Below are 6000 nucleotides of genomic sequence, written 5' to 3'. Positions count from 1 at the left end.
GCTGCTTTTTACACTTAAGGAAAAAGAGTGATTCTGTTTCCTTGGATGTAATTCCTATAACTTCAGACTTTACCAGGCTTCAGAAATGAATGAGGTCACATCAGGATTTTTACCATATCACGTGTTACTGGGTCTGTAATCCACCTGTATAAATCATAGCTCTTCCAACCTCCACACCCACACATCTACTGAATCATTTTTAAGGGTCTCCAGGCTGTATGTACACCGTGCATACTTATAAATAAGTCCACTTATATTCTCCAGCTCCAGAGTATTTACTAGTACCTTGTCCCTGCAAATACACTGAAAGACAGCAACTTAAGTATTTCTGACATAAAGTGAATACACACTTTAAAGTGTGTATTTCAATGAGTTTTGACATGTTTATGCGCTTGGGTAATCTTCACCATAATCTAGGCCACTTCCATCACCCTCAAAAGGTTCCATGTGCCCCTCTCCATCAGTTCTTCCCCTTCTGCCCAGCTTCAGGAAAACACTGACCTGCTTTCTTTCACTCTAGATTAATTTTTTTAATGTTTTTTAGTTAATTTTGAGAGAGAGAGAGACAGAGACAGAGAGACAGAGTGTGAGCAGGGGAGGGGCAGAGAGAGAGGAAGACACAGAATCTGAAGCAGGCTCTAGGCTCCGAGCTGTCAGTACAGAGCCCGGCACAAGGCTCGAACTCATGAACAGTGAGATCGTGACCAGAGCTGAAGCTGGACGCTCAACCAACTGAGCCACCTGGCAGTTTCACTCTAGATTAAATACGACTGTTTTGGAGGTTCATATAAATAAAATTTTAAATCAGGATTTATATCTGTGCAGGATTTTTTTTTTTTTTGGTGTCACCACGGGATTTATTGTAATTCATTCATATGATTGCTTATTTCAGTATGTTTATTCCTTTACACTGTTGAGTATCACTCCATTGTAAACATACACAACCATTTGTTTACCCATACAACTGCTGAAGAACATTTGAGATATTTCCAATCAATGGTATCATAAAATTGCTATAACGTTTGTGTACAAGTTTTTCCATAGACCTTCATAGACTTTATAATTTAATCATTATAATATTATATAATAGTATTTAATTGTGGTTTTAGTTTGCATTTTTTCAGAAGGTTAATGATGTTAAGCAACTTTTCATGTGATTATTGACAATTTTGTATACATTTTTTAATGCCATGTTCAACCTTTTCTTAATTTTTCACATACTCTGGACATGCATCTTTTGTCAGATATAGATACTGAAAATATTTTCCCCCTGTCATTTTCTGGGGTTTTTTTAAACACTTTTAATTTTTTTGAGAGAGAGAGAGAGAGAGAGAGAGCATCAGCAGGGGAGGGGCAGAGAGAGAGGGAGACACAGCATCCCAAACAGGCTCCAGGCTCCGAGCTGTCAGCACAGAGCGCCAACACCGCCCCTACCTGTCATTTTCTTAAGTATTTTTTGTGAGCAAATTTTTTTTTTATATATACATATGTACCTTTTATCAGTTTGTTCTCTTATATTTTGTGCTTTATGTTCTGTTCCAAAAAATTGTATCTATCCCAAAATCAAGAAAAGTTTTCCTTCCCTGTTGGTTTGTGTTATATACTTTTCAATTTTATGTTTAACTCTCTGATCCAGTCTCAGTTAATTTTTGCATGTAGTATGAGGTAGGATCAAAATTCCTTTTCTGAATATGGATAATCAATTAGCCATTCCTCACAATTTGACCAAAAAAAATCGCATCACTTTGGTACATTTGTAAAAAACATGAATTAATAATATATGCATGTGTCTATCTCTGAACTACATTCTGTCCCATTCTTGTGAGTGTTTGTCTTTCATTGATTGCTATATTAATTATTGTAGCTTTATAAGCCTTGAAATCAATTAGAGTTTGTCTTCTTTTTTTTTTTTGTAATTCTTTTTGCGATTTCAGGTCCTTCGTTTTCCCATATAAGTTTTAGAATCAGCTTGTCAATTTCTATAAAATACCTGTAGAAATCTTGAGATTGCATTGACTCTGTAGATCAATCTTTGGAGAACAGACTTTTTAAAACTTTAGTCTCTCAATTCATGATTTTATATAGTTCTCAATTTTTGTTTTTAACTTCTCTCAGAGATGTTTTATAGTTTTTGGTATATAATTCTTGCATGCATTGTTTTCAAATTGTCTTTAAGTATTTTATGGTTTTAATGCTATAAATATTAGTTTTGATTTTACCTCCAATTTTCCATTGCTAGTAAATAAAAATAAAATTGGATTTTTTGGTATATTGACCTATTATCCTGTAATTTTAAGTTAATTTATTAAATACAATAGCTTTGATGTATTTTTCATAGCATTTTCTAAATAACAACTATGTGATTTGCAAGTAGAGAAATTTTGATTCTTCCTTTCCAATCTAAATGTCTTTTATTCTTTTTTTGTACTTTTTGTGGAGATGTTGCCTAACAGTGATGAGAAAGAACAATCTTGCCTTCTACCCAATTTTAGAGCAAAATATTCAGTCTGATGATTAAGTATATGGCATCAGTGCTATATTTTTCTGTAGATGCTCTTTATCAGATTAAGGAAATTCTCTTCTGTTTCTAATTTGGAGATAGTTTTTCTCATGAATGGTTGTCAAATGCTTTTTCTGCTTCTATGTAGATGATTATATAGATTTTCTCTTCTACTCTCTTATATGGTGAGATATATTTCCAAATGTAAAACTAACCTTGCATTCTTGGTATAAATACTATGTGGTCATATATCTGATGTGTTAACCTTTTTTACATATTGTTGCATTTGGTTCGTTAGTATTTAAGAGATTTTGCACCTGTATTTTTGAGAATCCTGGTATACAGTTCTTTTTTTGGTAATGTCTTTGCAGATTTTCAATTCACAGGGATGCTGCCCTCATACAATGAACTAGAAAGAGTTCCTTCCTGCCCTTTTCTCTGAAAGACTTTGGTAGAATTAGTGCGATTATTTTTCTTAAATGTCCAATAAAATTCACCAGCAAATCCATTTTAGCCTGAAGTCTTTGTGAGAAGATTTTACTTATTAATTCAAGTTCCTTAATAGACATCAAGCTATTTAGATATTTTATTTCTTTTTTTTTTTTTTTGTATGTAATGTTGAATTAACAAATTGTACACCTACACTAGATTTTTTGTTTCTTCTTGATTCAGTTTTGGTAATTTGTGTCTGCCCATTTCCTGTAGGGAGTACAATAGCATAACTTATTAATATACAATTGCTCATAATAGTTCCTTATTATCCCTTTAATGTCATTTGAATCTGTGTTGATGTCCATCTTTCATTCATTATATTGGTAATTTCTGTCTTCTCTTTTCTCTTGATTAATCTAGTTAGAAGTTTTTCAATTTTATTGTTTATTCGAAGAATAAGCTTTTAGTTTCATTAAGTTTTTTCATTTTCTCTCTCACTGATTTCTTATTATAGCCTTCTTTTTTTTGTTTGGATTTAATTTGCTCTTTCTTTTCTTTCTTCTTAAATTGGAAACACAGATCATTGATTTTAGATCTTGCTTCTATTCTACTATAAGCACTTAATGCCATAAATTTTTCTCCATATATTGCATTAGCTGAATCTTAGAATTTTGTTTGTTATATTTTGCTTTCACTCATTTCTAAATATTTTCTAATTTCCCTTGCGATTTCATCCTTGACCTATGAATTTAGAGACATGTTGTTTATTTCCAGATATTTAAAGTTTTCCTAGATATCTTATTATGCTTTATTCCTAATTTAATTATGTGTGGACAAAGAACATACTTTGATCAGGTTCAGTCCTTTAAATTTATCAAGACTCGGTTTATGACAGCATATGATCTAGCTTTAAGAATGTTTTTATGTGTACTTGAAAAGAATGTGCATTCTTCAGTTGCTTGGTGGAATATTCTATAATGTCACTCAGGTCAAGTTGGTTGACAATGTTGTTCTAGTCTTCAATATCCTTACTGATTTTCTGTCTACCTGCCCTATTGATTACCGACAGAAAAATGTTGTACTCTCCAAATATAATTGTAGATTTAGCTATTTCTCCATTCAGTTGTCAGTGTTTGATTCATGAATTTTAAAGCTCTATTATTAATTGTATACACATCTAGAACTACTAAATCTAATTAGTGAATTGACCCTTTATTATTAGAAATGTACTACTTTATTCCTGTTGTGAAGTCAACATTTTTAGGATTATTATATTTATATGGTATATCTTGTTTCATCCCTCTAACTTTAACCTGTTTCCTTAAATATTAAGAGAGTTTTCCGAGGGCAGTATATAGTTTATGCTTTATAATCCAATTTAATAAACTCTTACTTTTAATTGGAGTGTTTAAACTATTGATAGCCAATGTAATTATTAGTGTGGTTAGGTTTAAGTCTAAATCATGCTATTTGACATTTTTACAGGGTAGAAAATTTTGGTTGACAGGCTGCTGTTGGTTGTTCTCATTTGTTTTTTTTTATGTACTTTACATAGATTTCTGTCCCATTGTCTTCTCTCTTGCATAGTTTCTGATAAAAAGTTTATAGTCCTTTTGTCTTTATTCTGCTATATGTAATGCATATTTTTTCCTCTAGGTACTTTTATGAAATTCTATTTTTTACATTTTTTTTTTTTTTGCAAATTTTATTATTTGGTTCCTGGTGTGTTTTTCTTTGTTTTAATCCTGCTTGGAGAGGTTTTTAACTCCTTGGTGTATTCAATTGTCATCAACTCTGAAATAATTTTGCCATCATTTCTTTAAATCTTTTTTCTGACACTCTCCTTTAGTGTACTCTTATTACACATATATTAGAATGCTGCATATGGTCACACAGGTCACTGAATCTATGTTCATTATTTTCCAGAACTTGTTTTCACTGTGTTTGATGTGGCATAGTTTTTGTTGCTATTATTTCAGTTTATTGAGTTTCTTCTAAAGATTCTAATCTGCTGCTATTGCCACCAGTGACTATTTCATTTTAGATATTAGATATTTTCTAGAAGTTCTATTTTGTTCTTTTTGTGTCTTCCATTTCTTACCTATCTTCATATTTTCCTTTATGTAGTTGAACATTTTTATAATAACATATCAGTAACCCCCTCACTTTCATTTGTGGACTTTTTCTATACACCGATCTTTCTGTATTTTGTGTCAAAATGTCTTGTTTATTGGCATATCTAATAATTTTTAATCAAAAGCCAGGCATTGTGAACTTTGGGTTGTTGTCTAGACTTTGCTTAGTTCCTTGAAAGGATATTCATCTTATTCTTGTAATCAGTTAAACACTTTAAGATTAAGTGTGATTAAACTTAACTTTGTTAGACTACTTATAGAGTAGCTTATACCCTAGGTAATGGTTAGCCACATTTGTAGGGCACAATCTTTTTGGGTGTCTAGAGAATGCCTTGAGTGATCAGCGAGGATTTTCAATTCTGGCTAGTAAAAACCTAAACATCTTCCAATCCTGTTGTAAAAGGTCTAGAAACCATTGTAGGGCCAACCTTGTTTTCTTACCATTTCTCAAGCATCACAGTACTGCGGTGTCTATTTTCCACAGTATATAAAAACCATTACTTTGTATAGTTTTTCTTATTTTCTAGTTTATTATGGGAAATTAAATGTCCCTCTCATTCCATTGTTGATCAAAAGAAAAAAAAAAAAAAACAAACAAAAGCAAACAAAAACACCACACCTCACCCTTATAATTTTATCTGAGCAGTGGGCAAATCAGTATACACATTTTGAAAGAGGATATTGTTGTTTATTAATACCAAGTATAGAAAACAGTAGGAGTTTTGGAATTGTTCCAAAAACAAAAGCCAATGAGGTATAATATATCCTACAAACCTGACTTACCATCAAATAAAAACTTGACAGAAGAACAGTATGGTTGAGTAAATAGATTTTGAAGAAAATTTAAGAGCCTTTATCTGATTCAAAATTGTATGCCAACAATTTGGAAAGGTAGTTCTTAATGCAGATGATTCCAGAGAAGCATAGAGTTAA

Source organism: Panthera onca, chromosome A1 (assembly GCF_046562875.1).
Source record: "Panthera onca isolate mPanOnc1 chromosome A1, mPanOnc1 haplotype 2, whole genome shotgun sequence".
NCBI lineage: Eukaryota > Metazoa > Chordata > Mammalia > Carnivora > Felidae > Panthera > Panthera onca.
Note: the sequence above shows the minus strand (reverse complement) of the source record.